The sequence below is a fragment of the Ambystoma mexicanum genome, chromosome 12 (assembly GCF_040938575.1).
Source record: "Ambystoma mexicanum isolate Mex_15411 chromosome 12, UKY_AmexF1_1, whole genome shotgun sequence".
NCBI lineage: Eukaryota > Metazoa > Chordata > Amphibia > Caudata > Ambystomatidae > Ambystoma > Ambystoma mexicanum.
Window position 1 is genome coordinate 679,426,117 of NC_090936.1, and position 23,585 is coordinate 679,449,701.

At 48.2% G+C, this 23,585-nt stretch overlaps 1 protein-coding gene across 8 annotated transcripts in view; it reads left to right on the forward strand.

Annotated features, from left to right (window-relative positions):
• KIF21A (kinesin family member 21A) overlaps window positions 1-23,585 on the forward strand; it is a 2,335,619-nt gene that overhangs the window by 1,030,216 nt on the left and 1,281,818 nt on the right. The window lies entirely within an intron of this gene.

The window sequence follows — 23,585 nt, forward strand, 5'->3', positions numbered from 1 at the left end:
GCTATTATTATTCAACAGCCCTGAAACCACAGATGCTAGGATTTACAAAGTACATATACCCTGTGTCTGCTTTTCCACTTTCAAACAAAGAGATTTCTATTGTGATTTGCGAGACAGTTATTTCCAGCCACAACAAAGGTTTGAGGAACAAACCTCTTAGAATGAGAATGTCTATAGTCCTGCACGATTTGCAACATGCTATTGGATCTAGATACAGATCAAGAGATTGTTATTAATATTCAAGTGCTGCATCTTCTTGTTATACGGTTTGGGAGACTACTGTTGAGCAGCTGTCAAGATAGTCTCAATTTGACAGACCCCATCATAACGTCCAATATCCTGTTCCATACCATTATTCGTTGGTACTCTGTGGAGTTTAAAATTATGCCGAATGAAATGGGGATGTCACCCCTATCCTGTTGCATTTGTGGATGCCTGTGATGCCCATGATCGACTATGCATCACTTGAAAAATCATTTGGCATCTCGCTCTTGACCTCCACGCACTATAGCATTGAATGGGCAGACACTGAGCAGCCAGAGATGCATCTCTGCTTGGATGCCTGGACAGGAAAGTCTTTGGTTCCACTCGCCTGAGACTGCGCTGTGTCAACGCCCCTTGTGCACTGGCCAAGTTCTCTTTCGAACTTTGGTCCGCCATATCAGATGCAGTGAAACACATCCCTGGGGGTGAGATGAGAGATTGTTTTGAGGCTCTGGTCAATGACGGCAAAGAGACCTCTCGCCAGATCCTCCTTTCAGGCCTGGATACTGAGGACTGAATAGCCAGAACAATGGCTACCAGAAGTATCTTGTGAAGGCCCTCATGGCTGTGGATGTCCGGTTTTGCCCTTGATGTCAAGGAAAAGCATCTGGACATGCTGTTGGACTTCAACAACCTGTTTGGAACGTTGATGCTTCAGGGGTGACTGTGAAATCGTTTTGGCTGGCTGTGCAGCAACAGCAACCTGTATGCAAGGGTTTTAATCCCGACATCTTAGAGTTTGGAGGGGGGGGGTCAAGCCTCCTCCGGAAAGCAGGTGCTCTTCCACAGCCGGGGTCAGGGTAGAGGTGCCTCCAAAGAAGGGGTCGCAACCTCCACCGTACCTTCTGCTGCTCAGGCATGAGGCCTCGGAGTCGCACTTCCACCACCTGTCAGTGGAGGCAGATTATCCCAATTTGTTGTGGTTTGGAGTGTTGCCACTTCTGATGCCTGGGTCTTAAAGGTCATTCACCAAGGACACAGTCTCCCTGTCGCTGACCTCCAGCCAGACAAACAGTCCTTGCTTCCATATCCTTTATGGTTTGAGGCGGTCCGTCAGCTTCTGGCAAAAGGGGACATAGACCCAATACCCTACGGTGTACAAGTCCAAGGCTGGTACTCAACCTATTTTCTGGTGCCGAAAGAGGACGGGGGGGGGGGTGCCCCGACTCATCCTAGATCTGCAGCTTTTGAACATGTTCTGATGCAAGGAAAAGTTCATAATGATCACTCTTGCTCAGATCCTTCAGGCCCTGCAGGATTGGCTGGTCTCCCTGGATGTCCAGGATGCATACTTTCATGTGCCTATACACAAACGCAGGAATTACTGGAGATTTGAAGTGAGAGTTTGCCATTACCAATTCAAGGTTCTGCCATTTGACCCTCATTCAGACCCCCGGGTCTTCACAAAGCTGCCGGCAGTGATAGGGGCTCACCTCAGAAGGGAGGGCATCCATGTTTCACTATCTGGGCAACTGACATGTCCAAGCTCGCTCCCCAGACCAATCAGCTGCACACTTGTACTAGATGTGCAGCCTGTTGCACAGCTTGGGCTTCTCCCTGAACTTCAGGAAGTCTCAAATGTTGCTGTTCCAGGCCCTCCCATACATCAGGGCGGTCTTGGACACTCCCCCCGAGCCAGATCTTCACGCCCGAAGACAGAATAGCGAACATCATGTCTTCCAATCACAGGAAAAGGTTCTTGCCTCAGCTTTTCTGCCCTTGCTGGGTCTTGTGGCTTCCTGCAATATTAAGTGCTGCTGGCCTGTTTGTGCATGAGGTGGCTTCCATGGTTTCTGAGTTTTCTGTGGTCTCCATTTCTGGGACAAACTTCAGATAGCCTTCATGTCTCAGCAAAGGTGAGCTGAGACCAAGAGTGGTGGTCCTAGAGAGACAGCCTGCTGTGAAGGACGTTGTTTTGACACCACTGGCCCCAGCTGACTAATGACAGATGTGTGCCTGAAAGGCTGGGGCACTCACCGCCAAGACCAAGTGCGGAGTGATGTTTGGTCCCAGTCTGAGTGCTAGGAGCACATCAGTGTGGTTGTGTTGAGGGTGATCAGGCTGACCCTGGTTGCCTTTCTCCCCTCTGTTGTAGGTTAGGACCAGAACAGTCTTGCCTTGCCCAAAGTAGCTATGCTACCTACCTCTGTGCAGAGAAACAATACAGTATTGTTCTGGCCTCTGGAGAACATAACTGACTGCTTACCTGGCCGTCCAAGAAAACATATTGGCAGATGTCTTGAGCAGATAGTCTTCGACCTCCCATGATTGGGAGCTCTGTCCTGACATTCTAGAGGAGACTTTCTTCCAATGGGGAAATCCTCTGGTGGATCCCTTTGCTAGCAGTGTGAACAGGAAGTGCAAGTAGTTCTGCTCCAGGGAATTTGAAGACTGGGAGCTTTGGGGAGAGGCCTTGACAGTCAAGTTATACCCTCTGGTATGTAGCAGTTACAAATGAATAAACAAACAAGCAAACAAGTGGGACTTCAACCTGCTCACCGATCCCTATAATTTGGCTGGCTCTCAGGAGATAATGCCTGTTCGGACCCATGATCTTGATTGCTCCGCGTTGGGCCCTGAGAACGTGATTCCAGGAGTTGCTAGACATGGCCATCTGCCCTCCTTGGTGCAGGCTGCATAGGCTAAACCTACTCTCTCATTCAGAGGGGCTGGTTCAACACCAAAACCTCAACACCCAAACCACCACAGCGTGAACCTTTATGCCAGGCTGATGAAAGGTTCAGGTATAAGGAGTGGGATTTATCTGAGGATCCCCTGGACACACTCTGCTCTGCTAGGAGACACCCCACCAAATCCATCTATGCCTGTAGGGGCAGTAGGTTTTCGGCTTGTGCCAGGGGGGGGATCTGGACCCTTTTACCTGCTCCACATCCTCTGTACTGGATTTTCTGCTTCCTTTGGCCAGACAGGCCTTCAAATTGGCACTGGAAGCGTTATCTTGCTGCCATTTCTGTCCGCTGAGCAGGGCTCTTTTTTTCACAATCACCCACAGTCATGCAATCCTTGAGGGGTCTTGGTAATATGTTCCCCCGTTCCAGTTGGGATTTGAATTTAGTGTCAACATTTGTAATGAGCGCTCAGTTTGAGCCTCTTCATTCTTGTTCTTTAAGGTTGCTTACCCTTTTTTTTAAAAAAATGTTTTTTAACTTTATTATTTTAGAAACAGCGCACCAACTTTACCAACATATAGGACATTCACATATACGCTTCACATAATTATTTCCACATGTTTTGCGTCACAGTCCTCCCCCCTCCAACCCCTTTAACTCGAGCCCTTACTTCAATACCTCAGAATTCATTCCTTAGGGTTTATCCCCCTCTTTGTTCTCAAGAGTATCATCTTCGCTAAGTTCAGCCTGAGGGAGTCCCACCATCGTTGCCAGTAGTTGTCTCCACTCTATCAGGGGTCCCACCTCCTCCTCCCCTCCCCTGGTGACAGCTTCCCACCATGCCGCCATCTCCGCCTCTGCCCATTTCAGGAGGTCGGCCCACCACACCTCTATTCTGGGTCTTTGGGATGCTTTCCATCCCATTGCAATTCTCAGTTTGGCCAAGATGCGAGCCTTTCATATTACTGATGTGCTTCAGGTTGCGTGGTCTGACAAAAACCCCCAGCATGCATGCCCATACTGACTCCACCTCCAACTGAATCCTCTTTTGGGACAGACGTTGTTTAACCTCCATCCAGAATCTGCCCATTTCCGGACATGCCCAGAACATGCGAGTCATCCCGACATCCACCTCCCCACACCTTGGGCACTTCTGTATTACTGAGCTTCCAAACCTGGCAATTCTACTAGGGGGCCTATATATGCCCTGTGGGTGATGTTTAACTGGATCTGCTGTAGCCTCGCGTTCCGGGACACCTTCTTACGATACCTCTGGGCCCTCTCCCGTTGTGCGTCTCGCAAAGGTTCTCCAGCCGCCTCCTCCCAGTCCCACCTCAGTTGGAGCAACTCCTTGCCCACCCTGGTCATCAATAATTCGTAAATTCAGGATATTTTGTGCCCACGCTCCGAAATATCGTACATCGTCTCAATGACTGTATTGGGTTGTTCCGCTAGTCCTGCCCCAGGCCACCTTTCTCGCAGTTGCTTAATAATTTGTGTATATGTAATGTATTGTCCTCTGTGTACCTCAGTGTCCTCCATTATCTTCTGGAAGTCTAGTAACTCCCCCTCTTGCCCTATGTCCCCGAGGGTTGCAAGGCCCATCGGTTCCCAGTATTTGTGGATCACTTTTATCATTTGTGTGTCCTCACCACATAGCGCCACAAGCGGCACCTGTGGGGAGCTTGGGGTGGGATTCCCCGCTATTTGCCACGCTCTGCGCCACATTTTCCGACCCAGTTCCAGCAATCTTGCACTACCTTGCATCTCCAATTGAGGCAGCCACACCAGTTCTCTCAGAAAGAATGGGGCGGAATCCTTGCTCAACAGTCTAGCCTCGGCCGTCTCTTCATCAGGCAGCCATCTTACCACATACTGGAGCTGTCCCGCCAGGTAGTATGTCTCGAAATTCGGTAGGTTTATGCCCTCCTTATCACATGGGTTCTGCAGCTTCCAAAGGGCCACCCTGTTCCTGGAATTATGCCACAGGAAGCCCCTGCATAAGCTATGGAGCTTCATGAAAAAGCGTTTGGGGAGCATGTATGGGATGTTCGTGAAAAAATGCAATAGTCTGGGCAGAACCACCATATTGATAAGGGCCGCCCTTCCTATCATGGCCAGGGGGAGCTTTGCCCAGAACCGCATACTATTCTTGATGCCTTCCACTGCCCTTTCCGTGTTGTATTTATGTTCATCCGCGGCCATATGATATATGTTCAACCCCGAGTATCGAAATGTCCTGGTCCGCCAGGGTATAGGCAAAACAGGTAGGCTCCTGTGCGGGGCCTCTCTATATCTCCCCAGGGGGAACATGCTTGACTTCTTGGGATTTGCTGCTATGCCCGAAAGGGTCGTATAGCGGTCCATCACTTCCAGGACATAGGTTAAGTTTTCCTCTGGGAAGCGCAAGTACAGCAATAAGTCATCAGCATACAATGATATCGGGTGCGGTCCCCCCTTCGTATGGATTCCTATTTCCCCATACTGTTGTCTGAAACCGATCGCTAGTGGTTCTAATGCCAGAATGTAAAGCATGGGCGACCAGGGGCAGCCCTGTCCAGTGCCCCTACCAAGCTGCCATTTCTTTGAGATTATCGCGCCTGTTTTGACCCTGGCCATTGGGGTGCTGTATATCATCTTAACCCACCTCGGGTACCCTGGTCCCATACCGTATTCTTTTAGGGCCGCCAACAACCACGGCCACCTCAGAGTCGAAGGCTTTTACTTTTATTGCATCCAGCGAGACTATAGCCATTTCACAGGGTCCTTCTCTGTTTGTTCTATAATGTGGTGCAGTCTCCTGTGGTTGTCCGTTATATTCCTGCCCGGAACATAGCTTGTTTGATGGCGGTGTATACGTTTACCAATTACCCTTTTGAGTCTGTTTGCCAGCACTACCGTTAGAATTTTGCTGTCTTGGTTCAGCATGGATAAGGGTCAATATGACCCACAATATGTGCTTGGCTTGCCTGTTTTTAGTAGCGGTATAATCACTGCCTCTCTCAGAGACTCCAGCAGCCTTCCTTTCTCGAACGCTTCGCTAAGCATGGCCAGCAGCGGGGGGGGGGGGAGTACTTCCTGCTTATATGTTTTATAGAATTCACTAGGGAGCGCGTCCAACCCCGGGGCTTTGCATGTGGGTAGATGCAGAACCACTGTCTCTAATTCCTCTATTGTGATTGGGGCGTCCAGGTTCTCCCGTTCTTCATCGTTTAATTTGAGTAACCCTATATCTTCCAGTGTTTACTGAATCTCTCGTCCCGTCTCCTCCCCCGGGTCCTCATAGAGGTGTTTGTAGAAACTAAAGAACCCCTCGTTTACTCCCTCTTGGGTGTTCCAGATCTGACCTTTCTCTCCTTTTTATCTCTCTGACAACTGGTCTCGGTGTCTCATTTTTATATAGCCATGTTAGCTGCCTTCCTGCTTTATCTCCCCCTGCGTGTTGCCTTTCAATATATTTTTTATAATTCAATTTACATAGTCTATCCCAGTGTTCCCTACTAGTTTGTTGTAGTAAGTTCACCTGTTCGGTGTCCTCCTGTGAGGTGCCCTCCTTCTGCATCATTTCTTCCAGTTTTTTCTCTGTCTCTTGTAGCTCTCGCTCTATGCCCCCTTGGAGCCCTCTCGATTTGGAGATGGCGGCACCTCTTTCCACCACTTTAAACGCCTCCCATAAGGTTCCCTCTGACTGCACACTCCCTGTGTTAATGTCAAAGTACTCAATAATCTCCTCCCTTAAGTCCTCTCCTAATACTGCGTTCTGCAGAGATTTGGCCCTGAGCCTCCATGTCGGGATTCTCACTCTGGGAGGCTGGTGTCTCCACTCCAAGACCAAGGGGGGGGAGTCTGATAATACTCTTGCCTTGTATTCTGAGCCTATCATTTCCCCTATGAGTTCCGAAGCAACAAAACTATAATCTAATCTCGTGTACAGGCCATGCGGGGCAGCGTAGTGTGAGTAATGCCTATCCTTCGGGTATTGCCGTCTGCAGATATCCTCTAATCCAAAGTCTCTCAACGGGGCCTGTAGTGCTTTTGCGGCCGGGGTGGGCTTATTTAGTTTGTCATCCGACCTATCCATTCTAGGGTATAACGTGCAGTTAAAGTCCCCTCCTCATATAATCGCGCCTCCCAGATGGGGGCTAATTTTGACATATAGAGCCCTGAAATAAGCTGCCGTGTTTTGGTTGGGAGTATAGGTATTTATAATGCTGACTTCTAGGGGATTGGGTCCTCCGACGTATTCCATATCTGACATGTAATCACCACAGCTGTGCTGCTTCGGAAAATTTTCGGCTCCTGTGTCGATGACGTCAATACGCTGTCCTCGAGGGCCTCCGTCGAGCCGACGTAACCGGATGTTATAAGTAGGACACACAACGCCTGTAGCCTCAGTTCTGTTTTTTCCACGAACGTGTTCGCTTTGGAGATCTCGGCATGCCTCGGTTCTTCTGAGTTTTTCTATCAGTTCTTCGAACCAGTTTTTTTGTGAAGATTTCCATGATGTCTTCGTCTTCTTCTACCCCGCGGCCGGGTTTCAAGAAGTTTCGGGACTGCGGTTCCAAGATGTCGCTGACGGACCCGCATGCCACTTTCCTCTGGTGCCTCGGTGAGGACCACGCCACGGACGATTGTGATGATTGCCAGGTGTTAACTCCGAAGGCCTTGTGGGAGCTTAAGAAGAAGCTTTCTGTCGGTAAGGTGTCCAAGACCCGGAAGTCAAAATCCACTGGGCTTTCGACTGACGATTCGAGGGGCGACTCTCCGCATCGTCGGCGTAAATCCAGGGGGGGGTCTCGGTCCCGGAGCAAGTCCTGCCATTCTTCTGCCTCTTCGAGGCACTCACGAAAGCGCCGTCATTGGTCGCCTTCCCCGTCCTCGTCCGAGGACTCCTCCCGTCGGCAGGTTGCTTGTCCCACCAAGCATTCCACTCCTGCGGAATGGATTCATTCCGTAAGGAGACAATGGCGATTTTTCAGTCGCAGGGCTCCGTTCCGTCTATTCCGTCGAAAGACGCTGCCAGGGAACGTGCTAGAGACACTGTTCGCACGCCTTCAGGCTCGAGCGGTTGTCGTGATCACCGGGAACCTTCGAGGTTCCAGTTGGAGAAGGTGGATCGCTCTAGCCATGCCCGCTCAGGTCCCGGTCCTCGACGCCATCGAGACCATCGGAGCCTGTGAGGTCTTCGATGAAGACGGCGCCAAGACCGTCGAAGGACTCTCTCGAGGCTCCACCTCCGAGGAAGCCATCCACGCCATTGGCGCCGAGGCTGTCGAAGGACGCGCTCGGGACTCCGCCCTCGAGGCCTGTGTAAAAGCCATCGTTGCAACGCTTGACGTTGACACCGATTCCGTCGACGCCTTTCGAGGAGGATATTTCAGAGGTGCCCCGGACACCGGTGGAAAAAGGCCCTGCAGAAGTCAGTAAGGCCTGTATTCAAGCCTTTTTCTGTGCCCTAGCATGTTTCACTCATCCTCTGTGGAATTGTCTCTCTTTTGCGGCTGAACACATTCCCGAAGGGAAGGAACGGATGGCTTTCTTGCTCTTGTTCAGGATGGCAAGGATGCCATGTGTGAATCCGTTCAGTCGGGTCTGGACATGGCAGTTTGCGTCAGCCGGTCCATGGCGGCGAGCACCGTAATGCGCAGATTTGCATGATTGCAGAAGTCGGGGTTGGGTTGCTCCTAATGTACAAGCCCGGCTTCTCAACATGCCCTTTGATGGTGAACATCTTTTTGGCAGCAAGGCTGACAAGAGCCTTGAGAGGTTGCAGACCTCCAAAGCTGCAGCAAAGTCGTTGAGCACTGCAGTTCGCCAACACTGCCTTTTCGTCCTAGGGGATAGCAATGGAGGGGAGGTTCCTTTCGATATTACTCATCCTTTGGGAGATCGAGAGGAGCTGCAAGTCAAAGGGGCCACCGTAGGAGTACCAGAGGTGGAAAACAAGGTACTCGAGGTGCCAAGGCCACTTGGGCAGTTGCCTCTTTACCAATGCCACAGCCGCTTCAGCTCAGTCATGAGGCCATGTCCCATGGTTCGCCGGTTTGGGGAAGGCTGGCGCAGCATCTTGTAGAATGGCGTGCCATTACTTCAAATGTGTGGGTTCTGGAGATCATAGCCCATGACTACTGTCTTCCTTTCCGGCAGAGGCCTCACTACAATCCACCAGGGAATCTCTCTTTGAGGAGTCCGGATCCGCTCCTTGCGCAGGAAATAAAATTCCTACTGGAGAAAGGTGCCATAGAACTGGTGCCTGTAGCGGAGAGGAACAAGGGATGGTATTCCCCTTATTTTTTGATTTTGAAGAAAGACGGAGGATTGAGACCCTTCATGGACTTGCGTGGTTTGAACAAGCACCTCAGGAAGGACAAGTCCAAGATGGTTACTCTCTCTCTCTCTCTCTCAGGTCCTCCAGGCCCTTCAACTTCAGGACTGGTTGGTGTCTCTCGACCTCAAGGACGCTTACTTTCATGTGCCGATCCATCCCAAGCACAAGAAGTACCTGAGGTTTGCGGTTGCCGACTCGCCCTTTCAGTTTCGGGTCCTGCCGTTCGGATTGACCTCCGCCCCAACGGTTTTCACCAAGCTCATGGTGGTGGTGGCAGCGTATCTCGGGAAAGGGGGGATTCACGTCTACCCCTACCTGGACGATTGGTTGATCAGGGCGCGCTCTCCCGAGCAGTTCCTGGATCATCTCTCAGTTACCTGCCACTCCCTTCACAAGCTGGGCTTCTTCCTCAACTTAAAGAAGTCCCACTTGACGCCAAAGCTGCGGCTCCAGTACATCGGAGCAGTGCTCAACACTTCCCTGTGGCAGGGTTTGCCTCCCCAGGTGAGGGCTCATCACATTCAGCAGATGGTGTACACATTTCAACATGCCCAGAGTCTCCCGGCGTTCGAGTTCTTGAGGTTGTTCGGCCTCATTGCATCCTGCATTCTTCTGGTGCCAGAGGCCAGGTTGCGGATGAGATCTCTGGAATGGGCTCTCAAGATGCAGTGGTCACAGTCCTCCGGCAGGATGTCGGACCCCATTCAGGTGCCACCCTCGGTCGCCCAGGATCTTCTGTGGTGGGCCGTCGAAGGCAATCTGATGAGGGGGGGCTCCATTTTGGCTACCCTGGCCGGAGGTGACCATCGTGATGGACACATCCCTCACGGGATGGGGAGATCATGCAAACGAGTTGACAGTCAGCGGTCGTTGGTCTCCATCGGATTCCAGACTCCATATCAATCTGTTGGCAGCTGAGGGCTGTCAGGCTTGCCCTGAAGGCTTTTCTGCTGACTGTGCGAGGAAAGAATGTCCTGATTCTGACAGACAACACAGTTGCCATGCACTACCTCAACAAAAAGGGAGGGGTCAGGGTCACTTCCTCTGTGCAGGGAGGCGGTGCAGCTCTGGTTCTGGGCCATCCATCAGGAAATTTCGATCTTGGCAGTCATCTGGCCGGAGAAGAAAACGAGACGGCGGACGCACTGAGCAGGCAGAGCGCGATCTCTCACGAGTGGGAGCTGGCTCAGGAGATTCTCCTGGAGATCCTTGCCCTTTGGGAGACCCCACAAGTGGATCTCTTCGCCTCCAGTGTCAACCGGAAGTGCGAAAGGTTCTGCTCGCGGGAATTTCCTCCAAGAGGAACCTTAGGGGAGGCGTTTGTGATGGAGTGATCCTTCCCACTGCTGTACGTGTTTCCTCCAGTCCCAGTCATCCCGCAAGCGCTGCAGAGGTTACAGAGGTTCGGTTCCCGGATGATCCTCATTGCTCCCGCATGGTCCCAGAGAGCGTGGTACCCGGACCTTCTCGACTTGTCCATCTGCCCTCCACGCCGTCTTCCCTACCGCGACGATCTGCTCTCACGGAAGGGAGGTCAGATTCTCCATCCAGAGGTCAGATCCCTCAACCTTCACGCTTGGCTTCTGAAAGGTTAAGGTATAAGGATTGGGACCTCCCTGAAGATGTGATGGAGTTGTTGCTTTCGGCCAGACAGCCTGCAACAAAGTCCCTGTACCGTTGCCGTTGGAGAAAGTTCTGCGACTGGTGCAGGGTTAAGAATGTGGATCCTTTTTCATGTGACATTCCTGTGGTTCTGTCTTTTTTGCTTTTGTTAGCACACAAGGGCCAGCAAGTGGGTACCATTAAAGGTTACCTGGCAGCGCTGTCCATATTTAAGCGCTCGTCTGAGGAGTGTTCTTATTTCAAAATTCCTTTAATTTCACTTAAAGGATTTCCATTTAATTTAACACTTCAAACAAAGGCATAACCAAAAGCCACCACCACAGAGATACTAACACTCCCTTAAGCACAGCAGTGTTAATAACTCCTCATTTCACTTCACCGGTGGTGGAGTGTTATGCTTAAGAAACGTCCTGATCCACAGGACTCTTTTTCACTGACTCGGGCCCCTCAGTGCATCCTGGCTAACCGCCAACCCCTCCGCCCCACTCAAGGACCCCTCCATGCTCTTTTCACCATCTGAACGATGTCTGAGGACCTGCTCGGCCTCAGTGCTTTTAGTGATTCAGTAATCCGCTTCTTTGATCTCGAAGACTAGTGCGAATGGAAATGTCCACCTGTACTGTATGCCCCTTTCCGACAACTAGGATGTGAGAGGCCACGGTCCCTGTGCCTGACCAGTGTGAAGCTCGAAAGATCTTTGTAAATGTGTACAGTGTCCCCCTCATATTGAATGTTATGTAGCCATTTCTCTCTTTCCAGGACTACCGCATTTTCCGTATATCGGAAGAATTTCACCAATACCGATCTAGAGCCTCTGCCCCTGGCTATCCCTCCACGGTGCGCTTGCTCAATGTCCACTTCCCTTCTGCCTTCCTCTGCAAACAGAAAATTCACCAGTGCCTTGACTGTCCGCAGCACGTCCATGGCCGACACAGCCGTCTTGTTCTGGAGACCAAACATGCAAAGGTTGTTCCTTCTTTCTGCATTTCCGAGGTCATCTAACTTTAGTTGATAATCCTCATCCCGTGTTAAATCCGACAACTTCCCTTCGAACCTCATTTTCAAAAGGTCTGCATTCAAATGGTTGTTTTCCATTCCTTCAAATTTGTTCTCCAGAACCTCAATCCTGCACCTCAGATCTGTGGCAGAGGCCAGCAGCTCTCCTTGCATGGCCCCAATCTCCTGCAGGATGTCGCTTATGTCCTTTGTGGATGGAGCTTTGATGTCACTCCCAGCCTCTGGTGGCACCTGGTCTCTGGCACTCCAGCCCTCCATTGCTGTCTGTCTCCAGAAGTGCTGCAGGCCACCTATGCTTCCCTTGACTTTTGCTGCCATCTTGAGTCTCCCCCGTAGGCTCCAACCACCGTAGGTGCCCACCTCTCCCTCCTGATATTCATTGACCAGGTATCTCCCAGGAGGCGTACTCTTATCCCAGGACAGAGCACTAGGGAGGGGGGGGGGGCAAGACACCCATCCCCTGCTGCCTCACTCTGCCTGACCCGATCTTGCTTGATACGCTGGTCCTTCGGGTCCCTGTTTCGACACCAATGAGCTGCCAGTCCTCTCCTCAGCCTGCACCTCGCCCCTGTCACAATGTCTGTGTCTTGCGAAGCAATCCCCTTCTCACCACATTCTCAGTCAGTGCTGGGAACTCTGTCACCCCTTCCACCTCAACTCCAACAAGGTTCCTTGGGGGCTCCCCGCTGAGGTCTTGCACTCCCCGCAACTTAAAGGCATGGTCTAGTAAAAATGTTTATTGTCCCTACGTGTCGGCCATGTTTTTTTAAGCCTAAGTGGCTCGATTTTAGAAAACTTTCCTATGGACCTTACCCGAGTTTTTGTCCATTAAACGCACGCAAAAACGAGCACCAGGGAGCCGCCATTTTCTGATAATACTATCTTTTCCCCGATCGCCCTGGCTGACCTGCTTTTGCGGCACTAAATCAATTCCCCCGCCCCTGAGCCTGACATTATCAAAACATTCAAATTCCCCGCCTCTCTCCGTGACGTGACTGTGCTGCGTAGGCAAACGCGTCCAGTCGTCTTCTGCGCGACTCCACACAGAACTCAGAAACCAACACAGATCAACTCACAACACAGCGCGCCACAATTCGGAATATGAAACTGTACTTTAAAATGAAACAGCAACACGGTACATTTGGTAAAGTACATTTATTTGAAATTAAATGTTTAGAGAATATTCAGCAATTGCCATATGAACTCCGAAAGCCATTTATTTTCTTTTATCTGTATCCGCAATAACTGTTCCGTTTCATCTTGAGTCACGCGCTGTTACTTTATGGTACACAGGGTGTTCATTTTCGTAAAAAGAATCACTTTGGAAGCACGGTGAACCACAAGGCTGCTCCATCAAGTAGGCACTAGGCCAGCGTAAAGGTTGATATGTTGCTTCTAGCCACTAGTACAGCGTAAGGTCATGTGGGCCCTTGGCGATCGTCCCATAATATGGTGATCGTGCTCCAGTTGTTGACGCGAAGCTGCAGGTGTCTGCTGAAGAATCCATCCGCCGGTGTCTCAAACAGATGGCAGTGGCAGAATGAGATCAAATACCTGTTATGAAAACAAAAAAATTATAATTAGTCTCGCTAGCCGAACTTCATTAATATTACTCATTTCATTTATTACGGCCGATCAAAAACTATTTGCTTGCAAGGATAGTTCAATGGAGTATGTTCGTCTCTAAAAATCAATGCGAAAAGTAACGAGATAAATCGAGGCCATCACACAATGATAAACGACAGTTAGTCTACATGCGTGAGGAATGATATGATATATGATATGGCATTTGTAACGCGCCTATACTCAAGTGTTTCTAGGCGTGACGAGGCAGGTGGGGAACAATGGCAGACAGACAACGATCCTACTAGGCCAGGTGTCTTTCTGATCGCGCATGGGGAAGGGCTGTAGATGGTTAGTTGAATACAAATTAAATAATAGGGCCAGCTGGTGGCAAGTGCAAGGTAAATGCCGGGAGAAGGGGCTGAAGGATACAGAGACAGTCCCGTAGTGCAGGGAAAAGTGGCTGGGCCAAGGACCGAGATCGGTGAGACCAGTGGACCTGCATGCCCATGTGCCCACTACGAACACGTTTTACTTGCTTTTCCTAGCTCTTCATTCATTCATTTATTCATGCATCCATTCATTAAATCTTCATTCCGGTATAAAAGCATGTAAAGATTTACTTACATTATATTTGAAATTTCCATTGTGTCTCTTCGTAATGCAGTCTGTGAAACGGACCGTGCTCTTGACAACGATTTTTCGTATACTGAACTAAAATGAAACTCAGTCTAGTTTCTGAATTTTCTGCCTTATCGTCTCTTACGTTATTGCACACACTCCCTTCAAATGTAGTTCTTTCGGCATGGTCCCTGTCTCAAGGTCAAAAAACAATAGACCCTTATACTTCCAGTGCGACTTGTGGGCCTCATCTGGGCACTGTCCTTCGCATTCTTTATTTGCAACATCACGTAGTATAGGCATCTGTGAGAACTTGAAGTTTAGAATCCGTCTATGTAGTGCGCCTCAATGTGCAAATGCGAACTGGCTTCTCTCCCAAATGCCACGGCCCGCGTGGCTGGCGCGTTCTAAGTGCCCCAATTTTGTCCCCGTTGTCTGCGAGCTTTGCAGCCCAAATTGAGACATTTAATTTTTTGCGGAAGGTCAGGGAAAGTATAAAGTACCACAGGAGTTGAGTTAAAAGTGAGATTTATTGTTTGTTTGTTTTATTATTTGCAATACGCAAGCCTCCCCTCCGTTAACAGTGCGCAGCATTTACATTTACATGAGATGAGACATGAGAAAAATATATACATACACATATGTGAGGTGAATAGAGAGAATTCAAAGATGACACCCAGCTTGTTCGCCACCCATGATGGTGAAGGTAGGGGTTATGTTTACAGGTACACTGTACAATAACATTTATTTACAAAAAGACAATCGTATTGCAATTATTTAAACCGGGATTTGTACTTCACAATCAGCTGTGCTTCGGGTGGGCATGGCACAGTCGCAATGTTCGGTGGCAATGGATCATTGCTCTGCACAGAAACGTCCAAAATTCCATATCTGTGCTTCTCTAACACAGCAACAATAAGGCCTTTCACAAAGTCGAACTGCATTTCATCATAGACTGGGTTGATCACCCATTGCTTACTTCGTTTTGAAAACACCTTAGTGTAGCGAGGCATCCTTACTTTACCCCTAGTCCTAGATTGTTCACGTCCGACATTGCTGTTATGGGCCAAGACCTCTAGTAGAGTGCGATGTTTCATGCCCCGAAAGCTAAAATGCAAGCGCTTTGGCCTGTACTTTAGGCACATATTGTGGAACACCTCCAAATCTCCTGTGTGACAGAATTCTGTCAGTCCGCTCAAATCTCTTGATAGAGTTTTGTCGAAAACAATCTTCTCAATGGCTTTGTGTGTCAGTGAAGATGGAATCAAGCACTTCTTCTTCCGTGCCTCCTCTGGGGACAAAGGGCCATGTTCACATTGGTGGAAATGTTGATTTGCTGTCCAGCGGTGAACGTTGGTACAGTGGTGCATCAGTGACCGCCATTTTTCAAGTAGTATTTCCACTGACCCCTCACAAGTTTTTGAGCTCCACCAAAGATGGTTGGTGATAGAATGTGACCACTGCAAAATACTTTCAAACCCTTTTTTTTTTCCCTGCAGCCGAGATTTTCTTATTGACTGATTTAGCAAGATGCCATACGTCAAATTGATGTTTAATATGTGGGAACTGCTCTCTCATTGTCTTGGCAATTGAAACGTGTCTATCTGTGGCTATGAGGTCGATGTGCATTCCCCTTGATTGTAGATATTCCACTGATTTTATAAATCCTAGTTTCTCCATTGCCACTGAGGATGTACATTGTGTTACCTGCACGACCACCAAACTCATAATTTTCTTACTATCCATGTCCTGAAAGTGGTAGGTGCAGTACTTGGCAGAAAATCCAGGGCTGTCGCACTGTCCATCGCCGGCTAGCCTGAATCGTTTGCCTTCGAATGTACTTGCTAAAGACAATTGTTCAATTTTCCAAGCATCACTAATGGCCGGAAACCAATAATCACGTTGGTATATGTAGTACAGCGCTTTAGAAATGAAATGGAGTCCCACAAACTGAAAGAAAGCCTCTAACTTTCTAAAACTGGAGCCACTAAAAAGTGATGCAGCTGCACACAGTAGATTGCCTGCTGGCAGTTTCCCCAGCATCGGTTGTGCAGACCATGAGAACCTATGATTTAATCTACAGGCGGCATTTATTTTGACGTTACTGCCTTTTATTTGACGAGTCACATTAATCAATGGCTTCCCACATACTTTCCCTCTGATGGAATGCACACATTTCAGCATACTTATTATTTCCATCAAACAACTGTCGAATACAATGTATTTGCTCTCTTTCATTAGACTGTCATCCTGCGTCAACGTTGTTTCGGCCTGTGACGTTGTGGAGATTTCAACACATTGGAAAGTAATACCGCTGATATCAAGTTCTGATGCGTCTATGGATGCTGCGGCTGGTTCATTCTCTGTCATTTCGACATCTATTACTTCAACATTGATGGGAGAACACAACAATGTCGACAGGTTTTTGGGTGGCAAATTTTTGGCGGGTGTAGATTGTGTAAATTGATCTGCAACTACTTCAGAGCTATCTTCAATACATTCAATAACATCTTCTTGTGGTGGTGCGGTCGCACTGTAGCTATGGTCCAATGCAACTTTGCTGTAGTCTCCAAACACAGTTAATTCATGTTCTGGCCATTGGACATGAGCATCTCGAGCCTGAACACGCCTCGCCTCAATTAATAGTTCCTCCATAGTGTACACGGTCTGGCAAGCCACATCTCTCATTCGCTTCACTGTCTGTGTGTGTATAGTTCTGACACCCACGGGTAACTGGAGGAGAGATTGGAAAAGGGATGTTCAGTTTAAACACAAGATGGAGTGTATTAGAATTGACTGGAAAAAAAACATAAAATAGTCCCCAGCACAAACATTTTTTTAAAGTTATGAACTGTTTGTAACTAACCTTTTTTTGTTTTTTTTTCTTTGCAACTTTTTTGACTCGACCTTCAACATCTGCACGCTGTAGCTCCGATTCGTTTCCGCATGTCCACCCTTCCTCTTGCGCTGCAACGACTATATTTTCTGTATCCGCATAGACAGCACGGAATGAGGCTCCATCGTCTCCCTGAAACATAGTACTTTCATTACTATGTATCAAAATATTGTTAGCATAAAACACACGTGAGGACGAACACACAGGTACATCTCAATAGCCAAACACGATTTAAACATTGTGTGCAACAATCAAACGACAAGTATTCGACCAATGATGATCTATTTCGATGGAACTGTCAGTATCCATACCTCTGGCTCTGCATGGACTGCCATGAATGGTTGTATTGGAGAGGAGGCATCTGCATCTCCCTGAAACACAGTACTTGCATTAGTATGCTTTTCAATATTGGAAACACAACACACACTTGGGGTCGACGGCACAATCCAAATATGATCACATTTCATCGACTTATTTCAACGATTCCTTTACATCTGCATCATCTAAATGAGATGTGATTGTGGTGGAAGCTCCGTCGTCTCCCTGAAACACAGTACTTGGATTAGTATGGTTTTCAATATTGGAAACATAACACACACTTGGGGTCGAACGCACAGGTACATATAAAGAGATAACCGCAAATGATGCATTGTCCAAAAGAATCAAGGAAAATCTAAATATGATCACATTTCATCAACTTTTTTCTCTGATTTATTTACATCTGCATCATCTAAATTGGATGTTGTGATTGTAGTGGAAGCTTCATCGTCTCCCTGAAACACAGCACTTGCATTAATAGGGAAGAAAGTATAGCAAATGGAATCACGTTATATGATCACACATGATGGAGCTGTCATTATCCATACCTCGTGCTGCTGAAGAATATCTATGGATGTTGCAAATGTAGTGCGCACTTCCGAAAGCTGTTGCGCCGATTCGTATACGCATGGTCCCGCTTCCACTTCCCCTGGAATTACTTGAATGTCAGGCTTTGCATCAAGTGCAGGGGTTGACGCTCCATCAACTGCCTGAAACATAGTACTTGCATTAGTGAGGATTACAATAGTGAAAACATAACACACACCTGGGGTCGACAGCACAGGAACATATCAACGGCTAACCACGAATGAAACATTGTGTAGAACAATCAAACGACAAGAATTCCAGCTCTGATGATGACGCTCGATGGAGCTGTCAGTATCCATACCTCCAGCTGTTGAAGAACATCTAGAAATGTTGTAGATGTGGCGGACGCTTCAGCATCTCCCTGAAAGACAGTACTTGCATTAGTATGGATAACACTAATTATAACTGAAAACAAACACCAATGGACGATAACTAAGGTGTATATCAATTGGAAAGCACTAACCAAACATTCGGTAAAATGATTACACGATAAAATAAAAATATTACTTGACATGCATAAAACAGGTCTGTAGCGGATTAGCCTAGTAAGATTACCTGATACGCGCTAGAAGTGGTTGATAACTGCAACCACGTCAAGGATGTAGAATGTTCTTGCTTCAGATTCAAGGGATAGTCAAGAAGTTGTAAAGGTAAATTAATGATTGATAATGAAATGCCAATATTAAAATTGGCCATGTAAGGCGACAGAATACTTGTAAAATGCTCAATACAGCACAGTTCCCTGTGCCCATATATATACATTGCGTTTGTGGGTTATGAAATCGAAAAAGAATATATTGGTAAATGTCATTATTCAAAAAACTATACACTCATATCAATATCGAAATTATTACAAGGGATAGAACACCTACAATATCAATTAATCCGTTCGGATACCTACACACTACCGCAAGGCCTAAAGCTAAATCCGGACACTTGACTCACCGGTGGCGGAATGTGGACGAATAGAGTGGGAATAGCGTTTTCGAGCAATTTCCATGTCGTTTGCCGTTTATTCTTCTTTGTTACCCAAGATGTTGTGTACGTGTCCAAGGAAAAGTGCCGGCTGCAGATGCGGTATCGATCACCCCTCTTGTCCTGTAAGACTTGTTGGACTCTACTTTTCAGCTCATCCAGTGGATATACGCAATGTCTGACCCATTCTCTTATTCGATCAACAGTTTTCGGGAATACATGCATTGTAGTGCCTTCAGATTTAGCATGGGTCTTCGAAGGGCAACCGCTAATCGAACAGGCAGGCATTGTTGATAAATCTGAAAAGTAAATATCGACATTATTATACAATCTTCAAGAATAAAGATTTTATACAAAAGTAAATGAATCATACAATGATCAATGCAAGGTTTGTTTTGGTCGCAGGAACTATACAAGTTCATTATGTGCGGCTTAGTATTTGCATAAGTTGCAGAAATGTATAAATGATGTTACTAAAAATTGAACATGTGACTCATCCCTTGGATGTTCTGTATTGCACGAGAAGGAAACATGCTTACATTATAGACTGGACCCCCGAAGGGGGCAATTCGATGACAATAGACACAGATGAAAATAAATAGATCTATTGATAGCATAGCAATGGAAACTTAAGTCAATAGCAATGAGACCAATGAACCTAGCACTATTGTGTACTCAACCCGCAAATAGATAGAAATTTAAAAATCTGCGAAATATGACTAGGATACATGGCCTTACCTTGACCAACAAACAGTTGGATTAAGCAAGCAGAGCAGTATGTTGCAGGAGAATAGGTGGGTGGCCACAGGTAGCACACTGATGGGTTTGCTCTAAGCGGTCACAGAAGTTCACGGATAGCACGACGACAAGCAGATTAGCGTAGATCTCAGTGGTTGCCAGGTAACACGTTCAGGAGTTGACTTGCAAAGCACAAAGATGTTCTCATGAGACATATCAAGTGGTTTATAAAGTATTAGAAACGGGTGTGTTTGTGAATGAATGACGTATGTATGTCGTGGTCTTAGGGGGACGGCCTGCTTCAAGGGGAGGCCTGGCTGGAGACACGGGGTCTGAGGAGGCCATGTGACCGATGGACCCTTGGCGTGGGACACCTTTTGAAGTGAACATGTAGTGTGGCACCTTGGCCTTTCGTGCCCCTGACAGCCCCCCATGCCAGCGTGCATCCACTGGCGCGAACCGCCTTTGATACAGGGGGTGGGATGGATGGGCCTGGGGCGTGCAGATAAGGCACAGGAAGACTGCTGAATGGAGACACACTTATGTGGATTGCAGGGGGCGGCCTGCTTCAAGGGGAAGCCTGGCTGGAGACACGGGGTCTGAGGAGGCCATGTGACCGATGGACCCTTGGCGTGGGACACCTTTTGAAGTGAACATGTAGTGTGGCACCTCGGCCTTTCGCGCCCCTGACAGCCCCCCATGCCAGCGCGCATCCACCGGCGCGAACCGCCTTTATATCAATATATAGTATATCGTCTTTAAATCAATGATAGCATATCGTTGCTTATCAATAGCAAATGCCACATACCGGAGATTCTTGTGAGCACAGACCCACACTTCAACCGGTGTATTATAGTGGTCAAGACCCAAGGCCTGTATAATCCAATGGTAATTGTTAGTATAGACATATGTGTGACTTTTATAGAGACATAACCCACTGAAAGACTTTGAACAAGTGTTATTTAGTGCATGCATTATCGAGAATATGTTATGTTAGCTTAGATAGATAGTGACCACCCTGCTTCACAGCGACCAGGCCTTCACCCATTCGGAGCACAGATGTCTGATGTCCATCCTTGAATGGAGACACACTTGATTCATTTAAAAAATCGAAACAACCGTTGTTAAAATATATGTGGTGTTTTATTTTGTATCTTATTTTGATGACACAAAAATACAAGACTTTAAACATTGTACAGTTCGGGTTGCCGCACAGCGAGAGAAAATCCCCTGACCGCTGTCACTCGGGAACGTTTCTCTAATGGCACGAACGGCACAGGCGGGTATCACTCTTCGAACGCCGTGCCCAAGCCTCCCGTGGAGCCACCATGTAAAGGAACTATAGGCCACCAGCCTGTACCACCTGTGAAAAGGAATGAAACAAACTGTTTTTAAATGACCAAGATAAGTTTAATAAACGTTTGTTGTCAATGACAATTCTTGTAACTAATGGCATTCTGCACGGACAAATGCTATCTAGACAATGCACACTATTGAACGACTTACATGCGTTACAATGATATGTAGATGTAATTTTGGATATAGTAGAAGAACATGAAATAGGAGTGGCATGACAAGCAGAGTATACTTACTCGTTACTCGGATTACGAGGACGAACAGTTGCGCGAAGTTCGTGCATAAGCACCATCATTATTCTCAACAGGGCCCGTGTGAGGCAGGCTGCCCTGAAGTCTGGCACCTCGGTGATGCATTGCGGTCGTGGCTCGCCTTCCGAAATGTAGGCCAGGCATCCCGAGTTTTCTCAGCAGCAGCAGTTCTCCTCCTCGGTCGGCATTAGCTCGCACCGATTGCATGTGCACCAGGTGGAGACGCCGTCCATTCGACTAGGCTCTTCATCTGTTGATTCGTCCTGCCAACTGCCGTCCGAATCCCCATCGTTTTCGCGTGCTTCCCTTTCCAGTAGTTCCTCCTCGGTATACTCAGACTCGTACATGTAGGGAATTATTGTAGCCATTGTGTGTTAAACAAACTAAAATAATTTATAGTGGTGGTACTGGTATCTGTTCACACAGGCTACAAGCAGTGAAGGTAACTGACCAGAGCACTGAAACGAGTCACAGAATACTCAAAGTAACACAGAGAGAGGAATGGAATCGAAAATCTGCTGCTGTGTGTTGTGAAACGGTATGTTTATACTTATTGAGGAAAGAGGCGTCCTGCCATTTCCATGACGACACGTCATTAGCTGAAGCGCAGCGAATGTTGACACGAGACGTGCTTTGGCGTTGGAAAATGGGCGGTACGAGTCTGCTGATGACAGGCTCAGGGGCGGGGGAATTGATTTAGTGCCGCAAAAGCAGGTCAGCCAGGGTGATGGGGGAAAAGATAGGATTATCAGAAAATGGCGGCTCCCTGGTGCTTGTTTTCGCGTGCGTTTAATGGACGAAAACTCGGGTAAGGTCCATAGGAACGTTTTCTAAAATCGAGCCACTTAGGCTTAAAAAAACATGGCCGACCCGTAGGGACAATACAGATTTTTACTAGACCATGCCTTTAAGCTCTGTTCCTTTGCTGCCTCCCCCTCCAAGTAGCAGCATCTCTTCTACCACACGCAGGCTCCACACCTGTCTCAGGTCCCTTCTTTCTGGCTTCAGGGCCAAGCCTGACCCAGCCACCAGCAGCCGCCTCATTCACCAAAGGGTGCCCTGTTCTCCCCAATACTGGCCTTGGGGCCCACCACTCAGCATTGCGCCTGTCTTCCATTGTTGTACTCTCCCAGTCCCTGCACTGGAGCCCAGTCCCTTCACTCTGTGGCGCTCAATGCACAGAGTGAGCGACACAGTGAGCTCACGCGCTCCCACTCCAATAGGCCCGTGAGGCAGCCTCCCCACCTCTGACCATCAGGGCATGCCAGGCCCAAGACTGCCACAGGCAGAGTCCCCGCCACAGGGGGCCCGCTTGGCGTAACTCCACAATGGGCTGCCTTCTGCCCCTCCGACACACTAGAGTCAGCTTCCGCCGTCACCAGCGGCCACCAGCCTCGACTCCACCACTCGGATCACCACCAGCACGGCTCGTGGGCCTGCCTTGTGCCTACAACCAGAGCCGGCCATCGGCCAGGTACTCCGACGCACCTCCGCTACACTATCCTCCAGATCCGTTCGACCATCATCCACCCGCCTCCTTTTCACACCACACCACACCACACCACAGGGAGCGGGATGTGCCACCCCTGACAGCAGTCCAGTCCTCCTACTGCGCCCCCACCAGGTCACTACGCTTGGTAGTGGGTCTCTGAAGAGGCCTCTCCTACACTGGCACAGGTCCGCAGCTTGCCCACTCTGCAATGCCCCACTCTCGAGCCCGCCGCTGCGATATATCTGTATTCCTTCAACTCTCGAATCATCTGTGGCTGTGTCGCACCAAGAATCTCCATTAAAAGTGCCTTTTTTTGTTCTGAGGCCGCCATGGGGGACGATAGTGTGCAGAGCTCCCTCAAAGCATGGCCATGCTGGTCCGCGTCCCTTGGTGGTCTCCAGGCTCCCTCTTTCTAGTTGACCTGGCAGCCTGTTCTCAGTTCTGGGACTTTCAAGGGAGTGTGGGTACAGCATTATCTTCGTATGCAGCTTAATAAATAGCCCTTGTTTTTGACTTGAGTCACGTGTGAGGAGGCAACAATTTTGTCCATTTAGTCCTTTTATTTACTGCTATTTGATTAATTAAGCTGGGTGTCATTACTCCTCTTGGCCTTTGGAGAATTGCTCACTCCACCTCGCGTAGGCTCTTCTCCTTGATTGTCCAATACTTGGCTCTTGCAGATGTTGTCTTCTTTGCTTAATAGAGAAAAATGTCTTGCGTACATGACCTATTCTCTTGACTCCCTTTGAGCCTTGCACTTATTCCTTGATGTGGCATCCTTAATCCTAGGCCAATAGACTCTTGTTTATTTATTTAGTGTGTTATAGTTTTTTTTACAAACGTTTCTATCTTAAAATGTCTAGTATTGCTACAAATTGTTTCCATAAAATAGTTATAAAATATTATACAAGCCTCATGATTTCCA